This window comes from Mustela putorius, unplaced genomic scaffold (assembly GCF_011764305.1).
Source record: "Mustela putorius furo isolate JIRA1106 unplaced genomic scaffold, ASM1176430v1.1 tig00003974_pilon_pilon_pilon, whole genome shotgun sequence".
Taxonomy (NCBI): domain Eukaryota; kingdom Metazoa; phylum Chordata; class Mammalia; order Carnivora; family Mustelidae; genus Mustela; species Mustela putorius.
This window is the reverse complement of record NW_025422117.1, coordinates 9,209,650-9,226,744: the sequence shown is the minus strand read 5'-3', so window position 1 is coordinate 9,226,744 and position 17,095 is coordinate 9,209,650.

Here is a 17,095-nt window from a genome sequence, read left to right as displayed (position 1 = left end):
GTGAGCTAATTATCTAGAAGAACACTCTGAACTCCCATGAAATCTGCCTGAGATGTAAGTTTATACACTTATGAATCTCTATGGGGGCAGAAGGCTCCAGTGAAGAAGTAAGACATACTGGGAATGATCGGACTGACATCAGAGGATAAACAGAAGGGGGAGGGAGCTACCAGAAGCTACCCATTGGAAAGTAATACCCCAATATGAGAGTGCCCTGTATTTGGAGACCAGAATTAACTTAGAATCTGGTTAAAAGCACTCAAAAAGAGTGAAAGATCTTAAGGGGCAACTGGTGGAATTGGACGGACATGGACATGGGCCTAAGTCCGTGGACCCAAGATGGCTACCACCCATGACTACCCATGCCAGAAAGAGTATGGTGAAGCCTCCAGGCCGTGGCCACTGAACCCCCAGCTTTCCACTGCTTGCAACACCACTGGGCGAGGTGCACTCCCACCGGTGTGTGTGAGGGAGTCTGGGTGGATGCCTGTCAGCACTCTCTAGATCCCCAGCCTTTTGCACTCTGTACACACACTTTGCAGCTGGGGACTGAACCTTGCTCTCCATCTGCACTTGAGAGAACTCCATGTGGGCATTAGCCAGTGGTCTCTAGGACTGGCCAAGAGTCTGAACACTCCAAGCCTGGGCTTGAAAGTCTCAGCATGCTGTCTCTGGTTGGGATCTTTTGGGCAGTCTGGATCCCAGACAGCAGTCCCAGCAAAGGCAGCCACTGAAAGCGGGCTCCCTCTGATGAAGCTCTAGAACCTAGGTGAGGTTTGGTGGACTGAGGTCCAGAGCCCATGACCAAGAAAGAATTCTTGAGACATCTTTGGTGTAAAATGGTGGTTTATTAAAGCATGGGGACAGGACCCATGGGCAGGAAGAGCTGCTGCCCTGGGTTGTGAGGGATGGCAGGTTTTGTACCTTGCGACTGTGGGAAAGTGAGGGGAAGGGAGGTTTCACGGAACTTTCATATGCGAAAGAAGGCCTATAAAGTGCAGGGATACCAGAGGCCTTGAGGATTGATCAGTGTTGTCTTTTGGCAAGCCATTCACATTTCTGCTATCAAGCGTCTTTGTTAGTGAGATTTGGGTTTAGAAGCTATGTCCATATATACAATGGAGTATTATGCCTTGATCAGAAAAGATGAATATCCAACTTTTGTATCAACATGGATGGGACTGGAAGAGATTATGCTGAGTGAAATAAGTCAAGCAGAGAGAGTCAATTATCATATGGTTTCACTTACTTGTGGAGCATAAGGAATAACACGGAGGACATTGGGAGATGGAGAAGAGAAGTGAGTTGGGGAAATAGGAGTGGGAGTTGAACCATGAGAGACTGTGGACCCTGAGAAACGAACTGAGGGTTTTGGAGGGGAGTTGGGTGGATGGTTGGGTGAGATTGGTGGTGGGTATTATCAGGGCATGTACTGCATGGAGCACTGGGTGTGGTGCATAAACAATGAATTCTAGAACACTGAAAGGAAACAAAATAAAATGAAAGAATATTTAAAAATCATATTGGATATTTTTAAACTTAAGATAATTAGCGTGTTTTGCCTTCAGCTTTATCATATATAGCATTGCCCTTGTTAATACTACATGGCCTAAAGAATGATTTAACATATTAAATACTGTTAAGATAAACTGTGGAGCCAGTTTTAAGTATAAGAATAGATCTCTTCAATCCAGAATTTAGGAAACTATATTCCAATAAAAGAAAGCTTCAAGTCCTATGGAATCAACTCTGAGAGAAGAGAGGATAATGATTTAGTCATAGTCTGTTTCAGGAGTTGGGGTTGAGTTGGAGGTTATGAACTCTCTTCCATGTTGAACTGGCTTCTTCAAACCCAACCTTGCCCTTCTACCAGGTGCCTTGGCAGGAGGGAAGGCCAGCTGGGTCATACTCCAGAATGAGCCATTAACACTTCATCTGTCATGAACTACTTCCATTCTCAGGAGAAAATGCTCTGATGTAAAAACACCATGTGACTCAAGATAGCAAATGACACTGCTGACTTGATACCTGATACTTGTTCATCTTATGGTTTATCACATTCAACTAAAAGGATCTCTCTCTCCCTTTCTCTTTCTCAAGTTAAAAGAAACAAACAAACAAACAAAAACAAATAAACAAACAAAAACCTTGATTGTATTTAACTATAAAGAAGGCTGCAAAGACATAATTACTATACTTAAATAATCCAACAATATCAAAAACCCTTCTGCAATGTACACATTTGCACAGATATTGATTGTTTCTTTATTGTGATTACCTATCAACAAATGTGTTTTCATTTACCTAGTTTAAAACTTTCAAATAAACAGTGAAAACAGGTACATCAAAATCATCTTAAAGGAGTGGCAAAAAAATTGTAAACTAGACATCACACAGAATCTTAGAATTTAAATATATTTATCCCAAATACAAATATAAGTATAATGAAGTATTACATTAAAATAGTACATTGTGGAACAAAGGAAAACATTGGAAGAAAAGAGATAATTTTGATGGTTTTATAGGTTCAATATGTCTTTTACAGAAAATGTAGATGATTAAAATGACAAATTACCTTCTTAGGTCACATCCATTTCATGGCTTCAATATAGAAGTGAAAATTGCTAAAGAAAAACGCAACCATTTTCATAGCAACTATAAACCTTTGTTGTATAGAAATAGCTATGAAATCTACTAAACAGAGAGAGCACTTAATGTTTAATAACATACTTTTCCAAGACCCTGGGTGGCTCAGTCAGTTAAATGTCTTGTCTTTGACTCAGGTCATGATCCTAGAGTCCTAGGATCAAGTCCCACATCGGGCCCTCTGCTCAGCAGGAGTCTGTTTCTCCCTCTCCCTCTAAGTTCTCCCTCTCTCTCTCTCTCTCTTACTCCCCTCTCAAATAAGTAAATAAAATCTTTAAAAAAATGCACTTTTCCCTTTGGAACCAACCTTTTATTAAGATATTTATATATATTTTATACAGTAATGTATAATTTTGGTTAAAGAAAATGAATATTCATCCTTTGCATTAGCTTAATAAGTTTGGTTTACAATGTGTATCTCAGAATCAAAGGGGTAATAAATTAATGTAGGTATTTTCAGAAAACATACTTTGCTAGAGTTAGATTTCTAGAATGTCAAATGAAATGTTAAAATCTCTAAAATTTAGTAAATGTTTTATTATATAATATTTAATATAAATACTATTTCAAATAATTCATGTAAATGTAGTTTAATTGATACATTGATCTCTATGTAAAAAATGAAGTATGAACTTATACAAGGAACTCATAAGAAAAATGTCCACAATAAACATCAGAAATACATACTTACGTTATAATAATAAACTGCATGAAATGAGAATAAAGTAGTGATAATAAAATATTTTTTATGAAAGTCAGTAAGCAAAGTAAAAATGCTCAGGACGTCTTCAAGTCAAGGACAGCAGTACTTTCTACTACTAGGTGAATTTTAAAACATAGTAATATCAGTTCCTTATGTCAAGACATAGAGAAAAGACGTTTTTGAAAAGCCTCGATATGTGATCATTAATTTTCCTTGTCATAAGGAATTGATGAATACAAAACACTTCTGGATTTCTCCTTCCTATCTTAAGCCTTTCCAATTTCAATAGATTCAGTAAATGCTGAATATTGGGCAGAGAGATTTAACCTAAATCATTAAACTTTTTAAGACTCATCTATCATAAAAGATATATCTCAAATAGTTTCTTCTGTCACAGATGTACTAAATGTGCTGGACAATTCAAAACCAAATTGTCAATCTTGAAAACAATCTCACCACTCTGCAGTAGGAATGCCTTGGGAAATTACTTTCTCTAAAGCTTTCTTAGCCCAAACAGTTGCCCTGTGATCTAAGAGATGTATGAAAGGTCCCCTATGCTTTGTTTAGCAGAACTCACAGGACAAGCTGATGAGCACATTGTAACCTTCCCATAATCAGATTTTTCAATTTTCTGTAAGACCCCTTGCCATACATCACTTCCTTGAGAAACAGAGTAACAAAGATTAATAATTAACCTGAAGCACCAATAAAGGTGAGAGCAAAAGCAGAACAAAGTGTGTTCATCTTGGAGCCTTGACCCCCTTGTCTTCTTTCACAGAAAAGTCTGGAATAATCTTTCATCTATCCATAAAGAGATTGCTGGTCATTCCTGGCAAAAAGGCATGTACAAATTAAAACTAAACTGGAATTTCATCTTTCACCTATCAGATCAGCAAAAAATTCATAAATTTGGAAACATATACAGGAAGAATCCTGACTAATGCAATGTGTGTGTGTGTGTGTGTGTGTGTGTGTGTGTGTGACTTGCTTGTTTTTTTTTTTTTTATGTTCAGTTAGCCAACATCTAGTGAATCATTAGTTTTCGATGTAATGTTCAACAATTCATTTGTTGTGTATAACACCCAGTGCTCCTCACGACATGCACATAATGCAATTTTTGAAACAAAATGTGAATAATTCATTTATAACTTGAATATAAGCTTTCAAATATTTTCAAATCTATAATTGTTAAAAGTCTAGACCTTGTAACTATGCCCCAGTCATCTCCTGCTTGTATAATTTGTGATTGTATTGAACCAATATTAGTTAAACCTCTGCCTTCAGCTCAGGTCATGATCTCAGGGTCCTGGGATTGAGCCCTGCATGCGATGGGGGGCGGTCTCTGCTCAGCAGGGAGCCTGCTTCTCCCTCTTCTCTACCTGCCTCTCTGCCTACTTGTGATCTCTCTTTCTGTCAAATAAATCAATAAAATCTTAAAAAAAAAAAAAAGATTCAAGACATAAAATTCCAAGCACCCAACCTTCTGCCAAGGCTGGTTTCTGCCCCACCCATTCATTGGTTTTGCAGATAGAGAAACAAATATATCACATGTGTTGTGTTTTACACAAATAAACCCATGGGAAGATGACTGGTATTAAAAAATCACGTAAGCTTAAAAAAAAATCATGTAAGATTTAGTTCAGGAAATATATTAATGTCAACTGAGAGGCTTTCAAATGTAGTGGAATAAAAAATATTTCTAGTATTCTAGAGTGTATACATATTATAAATAGGCAGAAAATAAATGATTCAGTAAATTTATAAATTTGCCTATTGTTACATTCTTATTAAGTGATATATAAAATGAAGTACAATGGTAAAATAATAAGAATTATTCTTTTATGAATTTGGCCAAAATTATGGATCTTTCTTCATTAAAGGTATTGTTCTAGAAAGTAAATACCAACAAATAGAAATACAGCAGATTTAATACGGGTAACTTCTATGAAAAGCTAAACAGAAGATAGAGTGGGAGTTAGCAGAGAAAGCCCTCATCAATCATGCAAGCCTGACATCTTTGCAAGGAATGGGGAAGGATGGACAACTGGATGGCTGAGTAGGGGAGCATCAGATGACAACACAGCTCTGTGAAAGTCTTGGCCCGTCCAACTGCAACACAGATGCAAAGCTGGCCCATACTGGAATCACAGATTGAACAGAATTGGTCACCCAGAGACAGGAGCTACCTCAGAAAAGCATGGCCTCTGATCAAATGTGCTGGCAAATCCTGAAGACACCACAATTGGAAAGTTGTTGGCTGAATTTGGTTCTCAATGTTTATTTGCCATTTCTTACTTAGAATTGCATGGCATGCTACCATGGCTGCCCCTGGGCCATTTACTTACTAATATGTAGAAACATAAAGAGATACATGATGAGTGCTGCATTTTACCCTGACTTCAGTAGAGGTGTTTAAAGATTTTAACTATTTAATTTTCTCCATTTGTTGGTTGGTTGTTTGGTGGATTGGTTTTTAATTTTATAGACCACCTTGAAAGAGCAATAGATTCCATGAACGACTAGAGATGCATTACATTTTGCAATATTTATGACAATGAAACGATCTTTCCAACTTTAAGAAATATCTTTTTTTGAGAAGACAACTGGTTTAGTATGACTTGTTTATATTAAATATCTGAAGTATATTATTGGCTCCTTCAGTTCCTTCAGTGAGGAATCATGTGTAAAGTATTGATATTATCCTGCAGATCACCCGGCAAATCCTTTTCTTAAAAATTGTTAAGAGTTCTTGCATGGAGCACTGGGTGTGGTGCATAAATGATGAATTTTGGAACACTGAAAAAAAAATTAAATTAAAAAAAGGAAAAGAAAAAAAAAAAGAGTTCTCTTTTAAAAGCATTTTTCCCAAATCATGTTTTTCAACCATCGAGTAGGCTATCAATAATACAAACTCACAGGTCAGAGCCAGGCTAATTTTTGCTTTTCATTAAAAAATTCATAGTTAGGGTGCACCTGGGTGGCTCAGTGGGTTGGGTCTCTGCCTTCGGCTAAGGTCATGATCCCAAGGTCCTGGGATTGAGCCCTGCATTGGGCTCTCTGCTCAGCGGGGAGCCTGCTTCCTCCTCTCTCTCTCTCTGCCTGCCTCTCTGCCTACTTGTGATCTCTCTCTCTCTCAAATAAATAAAATCTTTAAAAAAAATTTATAGTTAAGGTGTATCTAAGTGGCTCAGTTGTTTAAGCATCAGACTCTTGACTAACTCAGCAAATTAATAAATTTAAACATAAGGTAAGAGGACTATTTAAATACTATAGTGTTAAGAACTGAATGTCTATGTTCATCCTTCCAAATTCATATGTTGAAGTCCTAATCCCCAATGTGACTGTGTGTAGACATGAGTCCCTTGAGAAAATGATAAGGGCTAAAGGCTAAAGGCTAAAAGGGGTTATAAGGATAGGATTCAGCACCTTGATCTTGGACTTCCCAGTTTTCAAAACTAAGAGAAAATACATTTCTTTTGTTTAAGCTGCTCAGTTTATAGTTTTTGTTATGGTGGCTCAAGAACACTAACACATGTAGTGAATTATTATCTAACTTACTTAGATATAATCTAATAAGCTTTATTGTCCCTGACAACGTGTTTATATTTTTTAACCTTAAAATTTTTCTAAATAGGGACTAGCATTATAAGCATTATGTGATCTTCATAGCTTTTCTGTTTACCTTTAAGCTAATGAATATTTGTAATGTTTTTGCATATTATTTTCAATACTTAAGTTTTACCATAATTTTTTAAATTTTTTTATTTACTAGTGTTTAAAAAGTGTTAAGTACCCATTAATATTCCAGAAGTATTAATCTCTTTGGAAAAGAGCTGCTGTCCAAAATTATTCATCTTTGATAAATAATATTAACTGCTCTGTTGTGTATTAACCAAGTAGCATTTTAATGCAAAGAGTCTTCAGCAACTTGTGGGCAATTTCTGAGGTCTCCTGTACTAGCTAAGTGGCCTTATACATTTGATTTTTCTTTTCCCTGAAGTCTCCACCAAATCACTCTCTCCACTTCCATCCACATCTTCGAACAACACTCCACTCTTCCCTCTTTTTTTAATGTAAACTCCTGGTTGTCCTTTGAGACTCATTTTTAATAACTAATAACTGATAACTAAAAACTGATAAAAAATGTCCATCATTCTTTGATCCAGTTAACTATTTCTTTTATCCAATCACTGAGTTATATACATTCTTTAATTTTATCATTATCACACTGTATTTGTATCTGTTCTTCCTAGATACATGAAAATTTCCGAGGTGGACATGAGATATTGTTATTTTGAAATCTCAGGGTATAGAATAATTAAGTTCTTGAATGCAAAAAAAAAAAAAAAAAAAAGGAAAAAAAGGAAACTTCCGTGTATCCTCAAAGTGATTATCTCTTATAAAATATATCAAGAGGGGTTTCCAAGATTAGCAATAGAGATGACCTTTTCCACCAGCATCATTGTAGGAACAATATCTCATTGTAGATGAAATCTTTTATTTCTAACCACACATGAGAGTCAATAACCATTGCAGTGAAAGTACCCCTGTCATTTGGGGAAATCAGTCTCAACACAGTGGTTGATTACAACATTATTGCGTGATCAGAAGCAAGTCTTTGATTTTGGATAAGCTGTATTTCAACATTTCTTTGAACCATGTTTCAGAAGAGAGAGGGTAGTAATTACTTACCTTCTCCTATCCTGGAGTAAGCTTTCTCTATGGTACAGTTGATATATTTCACAAATCTTTATCATTATAAAGGCCTCCACTCAGTTAGCCTCATACTTATACCAGCATTGCAACTTATTTTTAGGTGATGACAAAAAATATATATTGTATCAGTTTTATCTGGAAAAATATTCTGGCATTTCTAAGAATGCCTTTTAAATACTTTTACTGTCCGAGTCATTAAGTAGGGAATATTAGATATAGACTGAACCTTAGAAGTAACATAAAGTAATAAAAAATCTTGATACTGAATTTGAGTTAAAAAAGGTGAAATGGATTATTCCACATCTTTTGTTTTAATTTTTTTTTATTTTCTAAAGATTTTATTTATTTATTTGACAGAGAGAGAAATCACAAGTAGGCAGAGAGGCAGGCAGAGAGAGAGGGGGAAGTAGACTCCCTGCTGAGAAGAGAACCCAATGTGGGGCTCGATCCCTGGACCCTGAGATCATGACCTAAGCTGAAGTCAGAGGTTTAACTCACTGAGCCACCCACGCGCCCTACATCTTTTGTTTTTTTTTATAGTAGAGAGTGACACAGAGACTTAGGACTGATTAAAAAAAAAATTCTCAAAGAAAGTTCATTGCATGCCGAGGTAGAAGTTACTATGGCATGTGTGTGGGTTTGTTCTAATTATCACTTACTTATATATGACATATACCTCCAAAACACAGAATATTAAAAGTAGAAAAGAAAAACTAAAAAGTCTTCCAATTTTTGACTAAATTAAAATAAATTCTGAAAAGTAGGTATTTTAATAAATGCAAAGGCTAGCGTACTTTTTGTACACTTACTACATGCCAGACATTGACATTTTAGGTGGATTACCTCGGTTAAACCTGACAAGGGTACAATAAGCTGGACTTTACTTTTATTTCCATTGTGTTGTTAAGAGAATTTTCAAAAGCTTACATTATTTTCCACTCCCACAGCAGAATTAGGACCTATTATTGCTTACATGGAATAATATAAATAATATAATTTATTAAATATTTTTAAGGTGATGGGTGCAAGTCCTAAAATTGATTTCTGTGGGGAATTTTTTTTTAAGATTTTATTTATTTATTTGTTTGACTGAGAGAGAGAGAGAGTACAAGTTGCAGGGGAAGGAGAGGGGTAAGCAAATTCCATGCTAAGAGCAGAGCCCACACAAGGCTTGATCTCCTCACCTTAAGATCAGGACTTAAGCCAAAATCAACAGTTGGACACAAATCCCCCCCTGGGGAAATCTTTTTAAATCAATGCACTACGCAATCTTTATTTCATAGTCCTATCATCTTAGAGTTGTGTTTTAAGAGGAGTATCATGTGGAAATCGGCATTTGGAATGGTGCCTAAAACAAGATTGGATCTGTTTGCAACGCAAAAATCTCAAAGAATGTTTAGGGTGCTTGATACCATTTATACGAAGTTGTTTTCTACTGAGGGCACCTGGGTGGTTCAGTCAGTCCAAGTGTCTGACTTTAGCTTATCATGATCCCAGAGTACTGGGATGAAGCCTCTTGTTGGGCTCCCTGCTCAGTGGGGACTCTGCCTCTCCCTCTCCCTGATTGTGCTTGCTCTCTCTTTCTCTCTCTCAAATAAATAAATAAAATCCTTACAAAAAGAAAGTTTCTACTGCCTATATTAATACCAAGTCATTTAAAAAAGTTATTTCAAAAAATTTAATTACAAAAAGTTGTTTCAAAGTATTTCAGTTATTAGAGATGAATTTAAACTGACAGAGTATGAAGACAGGAGTCATCTTTTCTCACTACTCAGACATTTTGGCATATCTGGAATGGCTGTTGGGAGAGTGTTGACCCTCCAGAGATACCTTGGTATCTATTTCTATTTAATTAAAACTGATACTCCACTTCACATGAATCCTACTTAAGACAGTGTTAATCACATAACAGACCACCCTCCTCTACCTTACCAGCTGTCCTCTGTACCATCTTTTTCTTTACAAAATTTATAATATCTTGAAATTATTTCATTGTTTTTGTTTGTCATTTATTTATTCCCACAGGAATGTAAGTTCTGTAATTTCAAGGACCATACCTATATCCTTAATGCCGTGGCCTGTTAGGCCAGTAGGCACTCAATAATGACACAGCAGAAACCTATTCGATATCATACAGCTGGTAAGTGGCTGAGAAAGGATTGTAAAGGCAGATGCTCAGTTAGGTTCATTGGGTAATTGATGAAAAACACTAATTTGTATCCCTTACTATATCGAGAGCATTTGAGGATACCTCACATTTCATAATTTAAACTTAATCATTTTCTAACTGCATTCATTTTGAAATTTATATTATCATTTTTTCTCTTTTGTCTTTCTCTTTCCACTTTTCTTCAAATTCTACTGAGTTCCTTAAGGGATTCAAGGAAGCTATTTCTACATTTTCCAGTTCTGGCAAAGTTTTACTCTGATGTGTCTATCACATGCTTCTAACAAGTACTCTATTATCTATTCATGAAATTGGGTGACAATGTATTTACTTGAGTCTAGACAGGGTTGTTACCCAATTTTGAGTTATTGTTGTTTTCCCAAAGAATGTCTGTAAGTGCAGTTTTATTTTAATGTAGAGCAAGTGGCAGATATTAAACAATCTTCAATTCTAATATGTGTAATAAATATATCAACCTTCATACCAGATTTGTTTGAATTGATGTTTATGGAGAAGATAGAATACACTTAAACACACAATTTTTATGTTAGGCCATGTTTATGTGATCTCCAAAGCATCCCACTTCAAAGAATCAAAAGAGTTCTTTGTAAGTAAAGGCAGGCAAATCATTTCATTATCAGGCTATTACATCAACACATCAGGATTCCTTCTGAATGCAGACTGTTGATATCCTTCTGTCTCCTTTCCAGCTGGCAATTTTGGACACTCCACTGAATTTTTCAGTTTTTCATCACTTCAACAATACAGTCCATTTACCATCTCACATTTTTTAAATCTTTCCTGTATTACAGACCCAAATGCCAAACACACAAGCAAATTCTCTCAATCTTACACTTCAATAGTATCTTTGGCTTTTCATTAAAGATAACTAAAAATGTTACATTATAAAAAATAAAAATAAAGATGTTATATTATCATTGTAATACTGTTATTCCACTGTAACATTCCAGCAAAAAGGCATTTTCTCTCTTAGGTAAAGAAGGATTATCATTAATACTTAGTTTGAAACACTGGCAAGGTGTTGGACACAGATTTTGCCTCTTTTACAATAGACACATTATAAGAGGAATAGCGTATTATCTCATCAGACTAGTAATAAAGAACCTGATGTCTATCTCAGCTATACTTAATGTTTTGTTACAGAATCAAAAGTATTGGAAAGACAACTGACTAAAAAAATATGGTGCTTTAAGCTTTGATTCTAGATGACGATATAGGATCCTATATTTTTGCATTGTCTTGTTGTGTTTGTATTTTGTTTATCTCGTTTAGAAGAGGAAAGAGAACATTTTCTAGAAACAGATGTCAAATAATGAGGATTTTGGATAACAAAACATATTATACTGCATGGTCTTTCAGTGACAGCCCAATTCAACTATTTCAGTGCACATTTCATGTAGAGATTACATAGAGCAATGTTAAGATTTTGGTGTCTTTGAGTTTGAAACCATGCTCCCAACCCATTAAGTACAGTTGTGTTACATAAATTTAGACATATTTAATGTAAAAAATACAATGGAAAATAGTGATTATTCTCCTTCCAATTGAGTATTTATAACTCTTCAGAAAGCTCCATTATCAGTCATTATTTTTCACTATTCCTTCAGTTATTTCTTTAGTATCTAGCTTATTTCAATGTTGCATTAGTTGTCAGTTATTTAGTTGTAGAACACAAATATCCTGCCTGCATTGAATTTACATTACTTTATTGAAAAGTGATTGCAGAATGCCTTATAATGGGACTCTTGATTAGATGTTTGGATTTAGTAACTGTCGTGATTATTGGCATTTGTTTCACTATTCTGAACTCCTATGACATTAAGTAACCATCATGTATATATATGTATGTGTTTTGAATCTTATACCCTTGATTATGACTTTTAATACTGATTTCCAAATATGAATTTCATGAATGTGTAAAATGGAGAAGTTTAAGTTTAAGCTATAATAAACAGTTAGCATCATTATAAAATGCATTATTGAAGTTAAGTCCTAGTATTTATTTTAAACCATCTGTTTTTTGGACAATAAGATATTTATAAATACATTAAACATAATTTTATTATTTCAGTTTAGAACTTCTTAAGTCCTATACCCTTGAGACCTTAACACATTTTCTAGTCAGTGAGATTAATTTATAACTTGACTTATAGGTAATAATGAGTTAGTTTCCAGATAATTTCTGTCTTCAGATGTTGACTCTCCATTGTAACAATTGAATTTCTAACTATTGTCAAGTTGTTTAATATCAGGTGATATATTAATATATTTGCATTTTTTAAACAATGCCATATTTTTCTGCTTATGGAGAGCAAGAACATTTCTTTCATTTCATTGAAAACTCATTCAATATTTTTTAATATGCTTGGACTCCTGAAAATGTTTATCATCTGAATGAAAATGGGCTGAAAAATATTTTTAAACCAGATGATATATACCATCTTTTCAAAGTATCAAGAAATTATGTCTGCATTGAAAGTTTTACAAATACCTCACATGTTATCAGAAAGTTTTAGCATGTAAAAGGGCTAAAATGTAAACAAGATGGGAATTTATAACATTCCTAAGAATGACATGTAAACCAAATTTAATTTAAGGTTTGAAAGTCCCAATGATAAATATGTGCCAGATTGAAATTGGAAAAAGATGTGGGACAAAGATCCAAAAAAATCAACTCTGTATGAATTTAATATTTTAGGGATCTGAAAGAATATATGACAAAATTGTTTAGTTAAAAATTAAAGTCATGCAAATGTGCACAAGGCATAGGTTAATGTGATTTTGAGTAAAAATCATATTAGAATTGATAGCTGTGGTCAAAATTAATTTATTATTTGATCAAATCACTCATTCTTTATTAAATACATGTTGTACACATATATAGCGTAATGATTTCTGTGATGAATGTTGTTGGAGATGCTAAGAAGAACAAACAGTGCTCATATCATCCAGTCTTAAAATATGAAAAGTGAAATAAGGCAAGTTCAAACCCTAATCCAACACTACATGTTGAGAGGACTAATCATTCTCTTGTCCTCTGGACTTCATGGGATCTTTTTCTTGTTGCCTTTCACACAAAACTCTATACATGTCATAATCAAGTTACCTACATAGTGAATTTGGAGGGTGTCTATTTTACATGCTCTTTTTCTCTTTTGGGCTGTCTTTCCATCTTAAAAATGTACAAGTTTTCTCTCTCTTTAAAGGGTAGACCTGTGATTGCTCTACTCTGCTCATGAATGCACACGTGATTTTATTTCCGAGTTTGGAGTTAGGAAGAGGGAAAGAGGAAAGCTCTCAGTGAGAAACAAAATAGAGAGGTCAAGAGGTATTGTCACATAAGACTTGGAATGCCATGTATAAAGTATTAAAGTGGGCAAATGTATGTGAAATTCAGAGAAAGTAATAGTCAAATTCACAGCCTCAAGTATGAAGCGGGATTGCAATATTTGAAAGTGATGTAAATAAAGTAGCAGTTACATATTTGAAATTTATTAATAAATGTTATATACATAATAGAAGTTATATATATATATATAAAACATATATGTATATATGTTTTATTTTTTAGATTATATACACTTTAAGGCTGTAAGCAAATCTGTCCTTAATTTTAGTAGGAAACATTGTATCTTTCAAGGCTATTTAATATGCAAACATTCTGTAAGATTCAAAAGTAGTCTGGAGTAAAATTCTTTAGTGCCTCTGTTGCAACTTGTGTGGAGATATGAGAAGCCCATGGATAATTGTCTCCCAGTAGATGATAGGGTCAGGGCAGCCATAGTAAACAGAATGGCCAGTGAGAGACCTCACTGGGAAGAAGATATTTTAGTGAAGACCTAGAGAAAGTGGAAGGGGGAGCCATTTAATATCTTGGACACATCAACATGGAATAAAAAAGCATATACAGAGATATTGATGGGGTAGTGGGTTTTGCATGTTTGTGGAACAGCAAGAAGGCAAGCATGACTGGAAAGGAATGAGGGAGCTAAAGACTAATGTTAGATTAGTTCTAAAAGGAGTTTTGAATATAAATATTACCTTTCTGAACTCTCTTACTGTTTCTCATTTTTCCCCCTGTGGTTTATCTTGTCCTATTTATGTGAACAAATATTCTTCAGATTCTGAGGTTTTTTTCACTTTCTAATCCATAAGCTTTTATTCTTTTTCTCTTATTTTATTGCACTTACAGGAAATTCAGTATAATGTTAAATGGGCTTGGTAGTAAATCAGTTTCTTTTCCTTTTTTCCTGATTATAAAGAGATTGAGTCTATCATTTTGTCATTTAGAATTATGTTCTTAATATGTTTATTGTTGTTAGCATTTACTGGATAAAGAAGGCTCTATTTAATTCTTAATTTATAAAGTTTTTGTCATGCAATTATTTTAAGTGTTGTCAAATATCTTCTCTGTATTTTTGAGAGCATATGACATATTCCTTAAAAAAGCAATTACGGCAACATTTTTCAGAATTTATTGTATTATCATTGACTGACAAGAAGAAACTTAATTTTGTTAAAGTAATTATCTTTTTAATATACACTTGCATTTGATTTTCCAATAATTCTTTAAACATTTATCCATATTAAAAGCAACACTGAATTTAATTTCCCTTTTTCATGTCATACTTGGCATTTTTAGGATCAAAATTATATTGTCTTTGGTGAAGGAGTTGGGTAGTATCCTTTATTTTTCTGTTAGAAGTATTTCTGGAAAATGCTTCTAAAAAGCATTCAGTAAGATGGGAATAATAAGATCTTGACAGTGAGACAGAACTTGCTTAGAAAACCACACAGTCTCAATGTTTTCTTTGGGTCAATATTTTTAAAAACAGCCCTACTGTTTTAATTTATTGATTTATGGGACTATTTATACTTTTTCTTTCTATTTGAGCCAAATTTGGTTAAGTTAAAAAAATTGGAATGTGTCCATTTTTAATTTACTGACATTTATTTTTATAGTATTTTGTTTTAAATGTCTTCAGATGTATCTATGTTCCTTTTTATTCTTAACACTATATATTTCTGCCCCCTCTTCTTTTCTTGTTTAGGCTTATCAGAGGTATGGTTCTTTTGTTAAATTTTTCTAAGAAAAAAAATTAGATTCATTGACATTTTCTTTATATTTTGTTTCCGCACTTGACTAATTTCAGATTTTTAAAAATATTTTATTTATTTATTTATTCATGAGAGACAAACACAGAGAGAGGCAAAGGCAGAGGGAGAAGCAGTTTGCTCATAGAGCAAGGAGTCTAAAGCAGGACTTGATCTCAGGACTCTGGGATCATAATCTGAGCCAAAGGCAGACACTTAACCAACTGAGCCACCCAGGTACCCTGCAGATTTTGTTTTTATTAACACCTTTACACATTTTGGGGGTTGTTTTTTTTTATTCTGTCATCAAAATTTGCATAATTAGCTTTAAATTTTGTCATTTTTTAAAATTACTCTTTTGAAATCTATAAATGTCTGCTGTTATCATCTCATTTTAATTTCTACACACATGGTTAAGAAATTATTTTACACAGTGGTCCAAACAATACTAAAGCCAAAATACCTCACACATTGAGGTTGGTTGATCCCAGGACAATTAATCTATATTCCTTATCCTGATCATGGTCTATCTAAGGAGATGTGTGTTTAAGAAATGAATATATATACTGGATGAGTATTACAGCACAAATAAGCAAATGATAAGGTGAAACTAGAAATACACACCAACACCTACTGGCTCAAAATAGGAAGCATGTTGGCTTACCAGAAAAGTCAACATTTGAAGAGCATTATACACCAATAAAAGATGTTTTCCAGGTAAGCAAAATGATGTAGAAGGGAAATCCCAGAAGATTGAGATGGTAATTTATATCAAGAGCAGGGTCAAGGGGTAGAGCATTTCCAACCTCAGGAAATGTAAATAATTCAGTGTGAACAGATGGTGGATACTGGGTTGGAGATGTAATACCAAGACAGAACGATTATGGATTAAATAGACTAAGACCAAAATGTATGGGTTTTTTAAAAATACTTTTTAGAGATTTTATTTATTTATTTATTTGAGAGAGAGAGAGTGAGAGAGAGAGCATGAGATGGGAGAAGGTCAGAGGGAAAAACAGACTTCCTGCAGAGTTGGGAGGGCCATATGCGACTCCATCCCAGGACTCCAGGATCATGACTTGAGCAGAAGACAGTTGCTTAACCAACTGAGCCACCCAGGCACCCAGCATATGGATCTTAAATGTCAAGTTCATCGGTTAGATTTATTCTGAAACTATAGACATACTACCAAAACATTTCGAGCAAGTGAGTTACATACTGAAAATTATATTTAAGAAAATTCTGGTAGATGTGTAGAAAATATTGGATGGAAGATATTTCAATAATCTAACCTAAATTTATTTATACACATAATTAGACTGTAACAGAGGGATGAAATAAATGTTATGCAGACATAACATCAGTCATACTCAGAACATGAGTATGTATGAGGGATTAAGGATGGATGACAGAGAAGTAAAGTCTGTTTCAAGACCTTATTTAGGTTTGTGGCTAATGAATTATGAAATAAACAGTTGTAGAAGGGTCAAGTTTTACTATTAAAATGACGAGATTCATTTAGCCTTGGAAGTCAGTTGTCCTGGAATAGTAAACTGATGGTTGACACCACTGAAACTAACGGAGAAGAGAGTTTCATAAATGATGAACATAATATAATGACTAATATTAGGTCACTTTTTTTTACTTATATGATACGGTTTGGGCAGGGTGGATTCCATAGCATGTGAATTGGAAGCAATGCTGCTGTGGATTGAAAAGTGAATAGCAGTGAGGGAAAAGCACCAAGG